We start from the raw sequence: 13,302 nt of genomic DNA on the forward strand, positions 1-13,302 counted from the left end.
TGCACTGACAGTGCAGATACTGCTTGAGAATCTCTCTCTTTTTCTCTCTGCTCCTCCCCCACTCTCCCTCAAAAATTAATAAACATTAAAAAAAGAGAAAGCAGAGAAATTAAGAAACCGCTACTGTTGGGTTTGGCAGTGAAGGAGCTGAAATGTACCAGGAATGTTAATTTACACAGTATTTTAATCTTTCAAATTGTAAAACAAAACCTTCCAACCTTTCCACGAATTTCCTCTACTAGCTCACCCAAGTGCTTAAAAACTCTCCTGCCTTTTGTGTCAGTGGAGTTGAGTTCAATCTCTCTGGCCCATTACAGTAGTTTCTCTCCTCTGTTGCAGCGGTCTTAAATAAGGTCTTCCCTCCCTGTTTCTTCGCTCAGTGCATGTTTTTTCTTTGATATCTTCCAACCCTACAAGAAACACTTTTTATTTCTTCATTTCCCTGTTCAGTCTTTTTCCATAAGCATATGGCATGCATACACTCAAAGCATGTCTACATCTTTATTTTCATTTATTCTAATTATTTTTCTGTATTGGTATATGATGCTCATCATTATCACAAGATATTCTTTAAATATAATGCCTGTATTATCTTTTTCTACTTGAGACAAATGTTAGCTAAACAGGTAACAGCACACAATTACAATGTTCAAATGCTCAGCCTTTATCATCATATGGTAAGGCCACAAGAGTGTGTTCATTTTTGTGTTATTTTGGTAATATTAAGGCCATGAAAATTAAGCTCAGCTGTAGTAAGGAGACAGGGTATGGTAATTAATGTTCATTTTTGTTTAGTCAATTCTGGTAGGTTAGCTCTAAATTAATCCAGGCTGTTTCACAGTCCTTAATTGTGCCCTACAAAATGTGATCATGCACATTTGGCTATATATTATTGAGGATATAGTTTCCAAAAATACTTGTATTAGGCTGTGAGTGCTAAATGAGTTGGAATAATGCAAAAGGAGAAATAAGTGATAAGCGGGGAAACAGGACAGATATTTCACTGTTAATGCACATACACTGTTTATACAAGGACATATGAGGAGATGACAAATAGGAAGACAAAGCATGGTAAGTTGTGGGAGAAAGAATGTAGGATAATCAGGGTCTCAGGTGGTAGGTGCAGGCACTGAGCTGTACAAAAAAGAATTAGATGTTGGTGATGAGGTTTAGAGGAGAGTTCATGTTGTGACATATTCTGTTTGTGTCCTTATTTGTTGCATCTCATGAAATGAAACTGTTTTCTTAATGGTAGAGCTGAAATATTCTCTTAAGACATTTTGAATTCAAAGGTGGTGATATGTCAAGTTGCTGTTCAAAGGGTAACCAAAATGCTTTTGTGAAATGTATGCTAACTTGATCTTGAGGTTTTTTTGTTTTTGTTTTTGTTTTTTTGTCAAGTCTAAGGTGAAGATAAAGACTAATAGCTACTGTAGCGGAAAAAAAAATTGGTACATTTTTTTCAACTCTATCCTGTTAAAAAAAAAAAAATCAAAGAAAGTTCTCTATAACTGTCCATGGAAGTAATGTAGGAAATGCTGTAGAATATTTAAAAGAATTTGCTGAACTGTGAGGACTGACATTTGAGTCATAAAATCAGATTTTGTTTAACAAAGTTAATACATTTGAAGCTTCTTCTGTCTCAGGAATTAATAAAATGACAGTGATGAGTGATTGTGGAATTGAAAACAGATTGGCTTGCATTTTGAACCACGTCAAGTTTAATTTAGCAGAGATATTAATTTGAGGTGGTTTTATGTTAATAGTTATGGGGAAACATTATCAGGGCCAAAACACTCAGCCAGATGTACTGAGCATGTGCCCTATGGATTCATGCAAGCTAAAGATGGATTGAAAGAAGATAAAAAGATGCCAAGTCATCATAAGCCTGTGTGATTCTTGGCTCTCTGTCTCTGTATCTCAGAAAGCCTGAGCCATCGGATTTCCCAAATCAATATTTCCTAATTATTATACCAGGGCTCACTTTATATTATGTCAATGAAAATTTTATTTCAAATATGCTTGACCTTTACAAAGTGTCACAAGGTGTGATTGGTGTGACCCTGTTCTCTCTGCTGAGATTGCCTTACAAATTTTATATATTTGAAAGTCAAGAGTTCTCAAACTTTGTCATCCTTAATTGCTTTTTAAGTATTCTAAATCAGGTGAGGACAATCCATTTTTTTGATTCTACTCATTGTTGTGAAGTGACTCTTCAAGTAATTCTGGCACTTATTAAAAAATCTTTTATGTGCCAGGAACTATTCTATTCACTCAAGATATGGAAGTAAACAAAAGAGAGTCCACGTTATGTTCAAATTTAATGAGGAAAGAGAACTAGTGACAAATAAATGAAAAATATGTTATAAAGAAAAATAAAACAGGGCAAAGGGATTAGCAGTGACTGGCCTACGATGCTATTATACATGAATCATGGGAATCTTTTCTGATACAGAAACATTTGATCAGAGCCCTAGAAGACACATGAGAAGGAGTGTTCTGAGTACAGAACATTCCATGCAGTGGGAGTAGGAAATGCAAAGACCCTGAGAAGAGAACATGCTAGGGTTGTAGGGAATAGTTAGGGACTTGGTATGGATCTAATATGGGCACTCACGAGGTAGTAGAAGCAGAGTCAGTGAAAGACATAGTATGGTGCTGTAAGTCATGATGAGTTATTAGGTTTTCACTCTGAATAAAGATAGGAAGGCATAGATGGGCTGCGAATAGAGGGAAGATTTGATTTGATTTCCGTGTTCAAAGAATTACTCTGATATTTGTATGCGGAATAAAACCTACGTGAAAATAGGGAGAATGGTTGGAAGTCTCTTGTAAGAACCCAAGCAGGAGAAGTTAGTGCCTTAGACCAGGCAGATAGCACTGGCAGTAGCCACTAATGGGCAGTTTCAGAATATATTTGAATGTAAAACAATAGTATTTGCTGATGGATTGGAAGTGGAATGTAAGAAAGGGAAATAAAGGCTAAAACATAGTTTTTGGTCATGATAGGATAGAATTGCCAGTCGATGAGGTAGAGAAGACAAGATGGCACCTTGGGTTGAAAACAAGTAGGTACTACGTGTGTGTTTGGAGAAGCTTTAATTGTAAAATAGTTATTAGATTTTCATTTGTAGTTACTGAATATAAAGTCTGGATTTCAGGGGATATCTTGAGACTAGAGATGCAAATTTGGTCTTTGGCATGTGGGTGGAACTTAAACCTGTGTTATTGGATGAAAACAATCCTGCAAGTTGGTATGGGTGACTCCTGAAATACTTCAGCAGGTACAGATTGGGACAATGGTGTTGGCTAGAGGCACACCCAACTATTGAGAACCATTTGTGTTTGGATGATAATCAATAGGAAGGACCATCCTGGAAGCCAAGTGAACACCTAAAAAAGAGAAAAATTAGTTCTCTCTAGTGTTTCTAATAGGCCAAGGAAGCTGAGGACTAAGAGATGATCATTAGATATAATTTAGTGATGATTTGTTAAGAATTATTTGTATATAATCAGAGGGCAAATGCCTGTTAGAGGTGGGTCCTAAAGAAGAAAGGGGACATGCAAAATGGATAGATGATTCTTTCCAGGGATTTTCAGTAAGGAGGAAAAACAGATGCTATGGATATTGTTGGGAAAGGTGAGGCAAGAGAGATTTTGATTAGTTAAGATATTGGTATGAAAAAGAAGGATAATTTGTTATTGGAAATAAATCTAGTTTAGGAAACACTTGATGAAAATCCAGTTCGAGACACTATTATTTCTGCCACCACCTTCTTTCCCTTTGCCTTCAGGTAAGTGGTTCTTCTCAGTGCAGTGTATTCAGGTTGATAGAAGTACATCCTAGCTCCACACCTCCCCAGGACTCCCAGACATCTTTTGACACTGAGTTAGGCAACAAGAATCCTGCCAAAGCTTTCTGCCAAACAAAGAAAAAAATATGTGTCATGCATTGTGATGCAGTGTCCCTCAGCCTCAAAATGGGCCAGCTTGGAACTTCAAGTTGATTAAATTGGAATCAAATGGACTCATAATTCTGCACAGCAGCTTTCTGCACAATGGAGTTAAATTTACTACAACTCAGCCAAGGGTAGGACATGCCGTATAATTTCACCACCAGCACCTCTTTGGGTTTTGATTTAGTAGGAAGTGGCTTGCTGTTGACTGGAATGCAAACAAATGTTCCCTTCTAAAAAAGTGAGTATAATGATGGCACTTTCCCTCCTTCTCATATATGCACTCTCTCTTTCTCAAACTTTAGTACCACTTCTGAGACAATTAAGATAATTCGGTCATTTAGGTACTAACAGCCACAGCGGTCTTAGAACCACTTACTTTTTCAGTACTAAAATGCAGTAAAAGGACATTATTGCTTATTGGAATTTTAATGTCTTTTTATTGGGCTTGAAATACAAAGAGCATTGAAGTTGACTTTGTGTTTGTTCTTAAGTAGACAGCGAACAGCAGAAGGAAAGGGAAAAAGTTTATTAAATTTTGCTTCAAATGACTCTAAGTTTGAAACCACCTTGATGGTGTCTTTTGAAAACACTGTTTTGACTTGGACTAAGAGGGTTGTGGACAGCTTGGGAGGGATTGTTTTGGGAAGAAGGAAGAGATTGAAGCAAAGAAAAAACAGGGGTCTCTAGTCCTTTCAAACTAAGAGCTTTCTTTCCAAAGATGAAAAACTAATTGTATTCATTTTGTGGTTGTCATGAAGCCACTAACAACTCAGATCCACATCATATAACCTTTGATAATGTAGTTAGCATACTGGAGGCCATTTGTGCCTTGTACCCCTGTTGTAAAGAAGGCTATAATGAGAGGGTGAGGTAGGTCAGCTTCCATTCACCCGTCAGGGTAGGCAAATGTCCAAGCTTGCATTGAAGGACATTTTCAGGTATAAGTTTTGAGGAATGAACATTCTGAAAAGTTGCTTCTGCATATTGAACATCATCACTATACTAGAATGGAACATGAAAGGGTATCATGGAGTGATTGATGACTCACTTGAGTGTTTGCAGCCCTAGAGTTTAATACTACCTCTGCCACTTATTAATTGGGTAAAGTCTCTGAGTGTTGGTTTTCTTCTCAGTACAATGGGGGAAAGGATAACAAGAACAACAACAGCAAACACATATAAGACTAGAGTCCAGCACCATTCTAAATCCTTTTTATTAGCTAACTTAATTATCAACAACTCAGATAGGTGGGTATTATTTTATCCTGGTTTTGTAGATCAAGAAACTGAAGCATAGGTAAGATAGAAGAGCTTACCTTACCTTACCTTACCTTACCTTACCTTACCTTACCTTACCTTACCTTACCTCTTTAGAAGAGCTTAGAACTAGTAGGAGGTGTGGACTTTGTTTTAAACCAGGTAGTTGGAGCTAAAGTATGTTCCTTTAACCAGAGTCTGACTCTAATAAGGACCATGAGAACTGAAAAAGATAATGTAAGCAAACTTCATGGCATGCCATAGGTCTTTAATAGATGTTAAGTATTATTGATGGAATTCTGATATCACATCATCTTCTATTTTCAGTGAAAGTTTGGCAGGCCACTATGGTAAGAAATAGAACTGGTACAACCCAGGAAAGCAAAAATAAAGAATTTAAGGCAATTATCTATTAATTTTAACTGAAAATAATCAAATCCAAATCAGTAAGATGAGCGCTGGATATTGTATGGAAATGTTGACTCACTATATCATATACCTGTAACTAATTTTATACTGTATGTTAACTAATTGGAATGTAAATACAAACTTTTAAAAAGTTTATAATTCAAACAGGATAAGACCTTTTCTGCTGCTGTTATCTTGCCCTTGATAAAATTGCTGTCCTTATTCTTTATTATTGCCCTCTGTCTTCATAACTGCATTAAAAACCTTCACTGTTATTTTGGCATCGGTAGCTGTGTTCAGTCTCTTACCTGGCTTCAATCTAATCTTTGTTTCACTTTCTTTGACTTCATCTGACATAGTTGTTAGTCTCTTTTAGAAAGACGCCCCTGCCCCCACCAATAAAATGGACTCTACTTCTGTTACTCTTGGGATAAAGGGTATCATATCTTTTTCTATTTGTTTATATCCAGGTTTACAAATTTCCAGGTAGTTAAGGACACCAATTGTTTGACCCTTTAAAAGTGTTGGGTTTTTTTTCCTCCTTTTTCCTCTTTTTCTTCTTATAATACAAAGAGTTTCTTGAAAATAACATGCTTATGTTAAACGAAGGCCACTAAACTCTTAAAATTATCCAATTTGGCCTTGTTAGTGGAATTATCCATTGTCCCCTCATAACCTGACTATAAACTGAGTGCTTAATTAAATAGTGTCCCCTTTAGCTTGGTAAATAGGCCAATTTATAGGAGCTATTATTTAATAGAAAGCATCTGGAGCTGTACTAGGAAACGTGATTCAAAACCTTGGATTTTGTTATGTCCTTCTGTCAATCACTTAATATTCCTGAAACTTTATATCCCTCTTTGTAAAATACAGATATTAATGCTTACCACTCAGTGCTGTTACAAGTTTGAAGCATTATATATGTAAATCACCAAAATTTTGAGTCAAAATATAAGCATTCCACTGCAGTTCTCCAAATTCTTTCGGAACCCATCTCTTTCCAGCTCACTGCTCCTTCATCTCTAGGCTGTGCTTCTAATCCTTGTGAGCCAATATTGTTGCTCAAATTCCAGCCATCATACCCCACTCCAGGCAGCGTGTTATAGAAAAGGATTTAAAAGACAGGTCCCCATTAACTTCCAAGGCAATTTCAGAGAAATCGCGTGCGTCTGGAGACTTAGTCAGAAGGCCACACATAGCTGTGAGGAGGAATAAGTGGGAATGCCATTTACTTGGGCAGCAAAAGACCTAGGTAAAAATTGGGCTACTTAACTCTAGGGAAGAAGAGAATATTTATTGATAGGCAGCAAGAGTGTCTGTCACAGATGACGATGGTACCTCTGATTTTATCTTTTAAGTTGAACTAAAAGAAAAAAGTGAAAATCTTTACAGAAATGTGTTTCTATTCTTATATCTTTTAGCTCATCAATATAATGGATGTGGGAACTCTTAAAAGGAGTAAAATGACTAATTGTAAAGGGGAATGTTTGTTTATATTTTAATGAATGGATTTATAATACTTATGTATTATAAGTGCTTGTATATTAAAGAATCATGAGCTAAGGGATAATTGTACAAGAGGTCCAGAGATGTTTATGAAACCCAGTTAAGTGAACCATCAAAGGAATTTGACATAAACTTTGGTTGAAAATAGGCACTTTTTGAGACTAGCATAGGGTTATAATCATTGATAGAATAGGCTTTTATTTTCTGAATACATGAACAGATCTATCTTGTTCTTACAAAGGACAGATTGTTAAGCTGATACATATAATACATAAGAAAAAAAACAAGAAAATACGATTAACAAAATGACATTAAGTACATACCTGTAAATACTTACTAAATGCTCCAATCAAAATACATAATGTGGCTGAATGGATAAAAATAAGACCTATCTATGTGTTGCCTACAAGATAGTCACTTCAGATCTTAGGACACACATAGACTAAAAGTCAAATGATGGAAAAGGATATTCCATGTAAATAGAAATGAAAAGAGATGTTATAACTATATTTGTATCTGACAAGATAGACTTTAAAATAAAGATTGTAGTAAAAGACAAAGAAATTACATAATGGTAAAAGGGTCAGTGAAACAAAATGATATAACATAAATATTTACCCACCAACAGAAGAACACCTAAATATGTAAAACAAATGTTAACAGACCTAAAGGGAGAAATTGACAGCAATATTATAATAGTAGTGGGTTTTAATGCCACACTTACATCAACAGATCATTGACAAAAAATCAGTAAGGAAACGCTGGCTTTACTGACACATAAGACTACATTGACTTAATAGACTTATACAGAACATTCCATCGAAAAGCAGCAAAATGCACATTTTTCTCTAGTGCACAGGAAACATTCTCTTCAGAACAAATTACATGTTAGAGCACAAAATAAGTCTCAATAAATTTAAGAAGATTGAAATAATATCAAGCATCTTCTTTGACCTCAGTGTTATGAAACTAGAAATCAGAGGAAGAAAACTGGAAAAATAACAAATAGGTGGAGATTAAACAACATGCTACTAAACACCCAATAGATCAATGAATAAATCAAAGGAGAAAACACACACATACACGCACGCACGCACACAAAGCATGGTGTGACTAATGGAAATCCAAAATCTATGGGATACAGCAAAAGCAGGTCTAAGAGGGAAGTTTATAGCAACAAAGGACCGCCTCAGAAATAAGAAAAATATCAAACAATCCAACTTGATATCCATATGAGCTCGAAAAAGAACAAAGCCTAAAATTCATAGAAGAAAATAATAAAGATCAGAACAGACATAAATGAAATAGAGACTAAAAAAAAAGTAGAAAAGATAAATGAAGGTATAAGAGCTGCTTCTTTGAAAAGACAAACAGAATTGGCACACCTTTAGCTAAACTCACCTAGGAAAAGAAGGATTACATCAATCATATATAAAAGAGAAGTTACAACTGATACCACAAAAATATAAAGTATCATAAGAAAACAATTTATAGACCAAAAAAATTGGACAATACAGAATAAATGGATAAATTTCTAGAAACATACAGTCTTCCAAGACTGAAACATGAAATAAAAAAACTCTTAATAGACTGATTACTGTTAAGCACATTGAATTGGTAATTGAAAAGCCTCTCAACAAACCAAAGTCCAGGACCAGATGGCTTCACTGGTGCATTCTACCAAACATTCAAAAAAGAATTAATATCTTTTTCAAACTCTTCCAAAAATTTGGAGAGAGGGGAGCAATTCCAAACTCATTTTAAGAGGCTGGCATTACTCCGATAGCAAAACCAGACAAGGACACCACAAAAAGAAAATTACAGACCAATATTCCTGATGAACACAGATGCAAAGTTTTCAACAAAATATTAGCAAAGCAAATGCAAGAATAAAATAAAAGGATACAACGTGATCAAGTAGGATTTATTTCAAGATTGAAAGGATGGTTCATGATCCATAAATTAATCAACGTGAAACACCACATTAACAAAGTAAAGGGTAAAAATTACATGATCATCTCAAAGGATGCAGAGAAAACATTGTTCAAATTCATTCATTTATGATCAAAATTCATAACAAAGTGGGTATAGATGGAACATATTTTCATATAATGAAGATCATACAAGAGAAACCCATTGCTAACATCATACTCAACAGTGAAAAGCTGAAAGCTTTTCTTTTAAGATTAGGTACAAGGCAAGGATGCTTATTCCTGTCACTTTTATGCAATATAGGAGTGGAAGTTCTAGCCAGAGCAATTAGGCAAGAAGAGAAATAAAAGACATTCAAGTTGGAAATGAATAAATAAAGCTGTCACTGTTTGCAGATGACTTGATATTAGAATCATAGAAATGATATTAGATATATAGAAAACCCTAAAGACTCCACTAAAAATCTACTAGAACTAATAAATGAATTCAGTAAAGGTGCAGGATACAAAAATCGATGTATAGAAAAATCTGTTGTATTTATATACCCTAATAAACAGCAGAGAAATAATCCCATTTACAATTGCTTCAAGAAGAATAAAATACCTAGGGATAAATTTTACCAAGGAGGTGCAAGGCCTGTACACTGAAAACTATAACACATTGAGGAAACAAACTGAATACGTTACAAATAAATGGGAAGATATTCTGTGCCCATGGATTGAAATAATACTGTTAAAATGTCCATACTACCAAAAGCAATCTACAGATTCAATACAATCCCTATCAAAATTTCAGTGCAATTTTTATTTACAGAAGTGGAAAAAATCTAACATTTGTACGGAACTACCAAAGACTCTGAAATAGGCACAACAATCTTGAGAAAGAACAAAACTGGAGGTGTCCTGTTTCCTGATTTCAAACTATACTATAAAGCTGTAATAATCCATAGATTATGGCATTGGCATAAACACAGACATGCATAGATCAACAGAACAGGATAGAAAGCCCAGAAATAAGTCTACACACATGTGGTGAATTAATTTACCACAAAGGAGCCAAAAACATACAAGGAATAAAGATCATCCTTTCAGCAAATGGTGTTGGATAAACTGGACAGTCATATGTAAAACAATGAAACTAGAGCATCAGCTTATGCTGTACACAAAAGTTAACTCAAAATGGATTAAAGACATGAATGTAAGACCTGAAACCATAAAACTCCTAGAAGAAAATATAGGAGAAAATCTTGACATTGGTGTTTGTGCTGAATATTTGGAACTGACTCCAAAAACAAAACTAAAAAAATGGGACTACATCAAACTAAAAAACCTCCACGCAGCTAAGGAGGCCATCAACAAAATGAAAAGGCAACCTACTGACTGAGAGAAAATGTTTGCAAGTTGTATAATATGTGGTTAATACCCAAAATATATAAAGAACCCAAACAACTCAATAGCTAAAGAAAAAATTCTGCTTAAAAAAATTGGCAGAGGATGTAAACAGACATTTTCTTTTTTTTTTAAATCTTTTTTTAAATGTTTATTTAGTTTGAAGTGGGGAGGGGCAGAGAGAGGAAGAGAGAATCCCAAGCAGACTCAGTGCTGTCAGTGCAGAGCCAGATGCAGGGCTCGAACTCATGAACCATGAGACCATTACCTGAGATGAAATCAAGATTCGGCCGCTTAACTGGCTGAGCCAGCCAGGTGCCCTGATAACATAGGCCTATTTGAATCAATTTTCCTATCCTTGAGCAGTCAGGACCTATTTTCACACCTCTTCATTCAGATTTATTAATTTGACACCAATTAAAACAAACAGTGGCACCTGTCTGGCTCAGTTGGGAGAGCATGGGACTCTCTTTTCTTTTTTTTAAAAAAATAATTTATTGTCAAGTTAGCACTAACACACTGTGTATACAGTGTGCTCTTGGCTTCGGGAGTAGATTCCCATGATTCATCACTTACATACAACACCCAGTGCTCATCCCAACAAGTGCCCTCCTCAATGCCTATCACCCATTTTCCCTGCCCTCCCACTCCCATCAGTCTTCAGTTTGTTCTCTGTATTTAAGAGTCTCTTATGGTTTGCCTCCCTGTTTGTAACTACGTTTTTCCTTCCCTTTTTTCATGGTCTTCTGTTAAATTTCTTAAATTCCACATGTGAGTGAAAACATGATATTCTCTGACTGACTGATTTTACTTATCACAATACTCTCCAGTTCCATTCACATTGTTGCAAATAACAAGATTTCATTCTTTTTCATTACTGGATAGTATTCTTTTTTCTATCTATCTATCTATCTATCTATCTATCTATCTATCTACTGCATCTTTTTTATCCATTCATCAGCTGATGGTCTTCTGAGCTCTTTCCATAATTTAGCCGTTGTTGATAATGCTGCTATAAATATAGGGGTATATGTGCCCCTGTGAATCAGCATTAGTGTATTCTTAGGATAAATCCTAGTAGTGCTATTGCTGGGTCATACAGTAATTTTATTTTTAATTTTTTGAGGAACGTACACACTGCTTTCCAGAGTAGCTGGTAGTTTGCATTCTCACCTACAGTGCAAGAGGGCTTCCCTTTCTCCACACCCTAGCCAACATCTCTTGTTTCCTGAGTTAATTTTAGTCACTCTGACAGGTGTGAGGTAGTATCTCAATGCGGTTTTGATTTGTATTTCTCTGATGATGAGTGATGTTGAGCGTCTCTTCATATGTCTTAGACATTTTTTTCTGAAGAAAACATACAGATGGCAACAGGCATATGAAAAGATGTTCAATATTACTAATTATCAGGGAAATATAAGTCAAAACCATAATTGTCTATCACCTCAGACCTGTTAAAATGGCCATTATCAAAAGGACAAGAAATAACAGGTGCTGGCCAGGATGTGGAAAAGGGGAACCCTCATACATTGTTGATGGAAATATAAATTGGTGCAGCCACTATTGGAAAACGGTATGGACATTTCTCAAAAATATTTACAATAGAACTACCATATCGTCTAGCTATTCCATTTTGGAGCATCCAAAGAAAAAACACTAATTTGAGAAAAGATACGTGCACCCTACCCTGTGTTCACTGCAGCATTATTTATAATAGCAAGACATGGAAACAGCCTTAGTGCCAATAGATGGATGATTGGATAAGGAAGATATGATACACACACACACACACACACACACACACACACACACACACACACACAAATATTATTTATCTGTAAAAAAGTAAATCTTGCCATTTGCAGCAATATGGATGGATCTTGAAGGTATTATACCAAGGAAATAAGTCAGATCAAGAAAGACAAATACCACATGATTTCAGTTATATGTGAAATCTAAAAATTAAAACAAACAAAAACAAAACAAAAACAAAACAAAACCCATAGATACAGAGAACATATTGGTGGCTATCAGAGGAGAAGGGGCTTAGGGAGTGCAAAATGGGTGAAGGTCAATATATATTGATGAATTGTAACTAGATTTATTGTGGTGATCACTGTGTAGCATATGCAAATATTAAATTATGTTTTATAACTTAAATGTTATATAGTAATTTTACTTCAATTAAAAAAAAGAAAAAGCAAATCGTTATCTGTATATATAGTGAAAAATATTATATAAATATAAGGCATACATATATTTTACATATAAATTTTACATATATATATATTAGGATCTACAGAATAGCATGTGTCATTCTAGGTATAGCTTGTTTGCATAATTGGAATTGACATCCTATATAGTAGAGATTTATCCCAATACTCTATCTGTAAAATAGGACTAATAGGTCAAGAATAAAGTAATAAAGACATAGATAGATAGCATGAATATTTTGTAGTATGTTCGAGAATGTTATTTATCTGATGCTTAATGATTGACAATTTCTATTTTATTTTGATCATCACTCTATACTTGACTAACAGGTGTTCAGGATATCTGACTTGTTAACCGATCAAGTATTTGACCCTTCAGATTTTTGCCATTATATAGGTGCTGTACATCTTTTGCAAAGTCTTGTGGACTTTTCTTTTTTCTTTTTTTTTTTTTAGAAATGAAGATTGTCTATTTGTTTAATTCTCCCAGGGCAGAAAGACCATGCGTTACTTTACTTTTATATCCCAAGCACTTAGCATAGTGCTTGTGGACTTTTCTACACAGGTCAGCAGACACAGGGCATGTCTGTAGAATAAATCATGTGATTCTTATGACACATTTCAAAGGAAAGAGAAAAAT

The 13,302-nt window shown here is 35.0% G+C and overlaps 1 protein-coding gene across 6 annotated transcripts in view; it reads left to right on the forward strand.

Moving 5' to 3' along the window:
* Positions 1 to 13,302, forward strand: part of LRRC4C (leucine rich repeat containing 4C) — a 1,200,301-nt gene that overhangs the window by 214,197 nt on the left and 972,802 nt on the right. The window contains exon 1 of one of the 6 annotated variants that reach the window (XM_053899822.1): positions 4,179 to 4,197. The exons of the other annotated variants lie outside the window; for them this stretch is intronic. The gene's annotated coding sequence lies outside the window, so the exon portion shown is untranslated. Of the gene's footprint in view, positions 1 to 4,178; positions 4,198 to 13,302 lie in introns of those variants that run through there. 6 annotated transcript variants of the gene reach the window in all.

The sequence above is a fragment of the Panthera pardus genome, unplaced genomic scaffold, assembly GCF_024362965.1.
Source record: "Panthera pardus isolate Hobbes unplaced genomic scaffold, ASM2436296v1 HiC_scaffold_12, whole genome shotgun sequence".
NCBI lineage: Eukaryota > Metazoa > Chordata > Mammalia > Carnivora > Felidae > Panthera > Panthera pardus.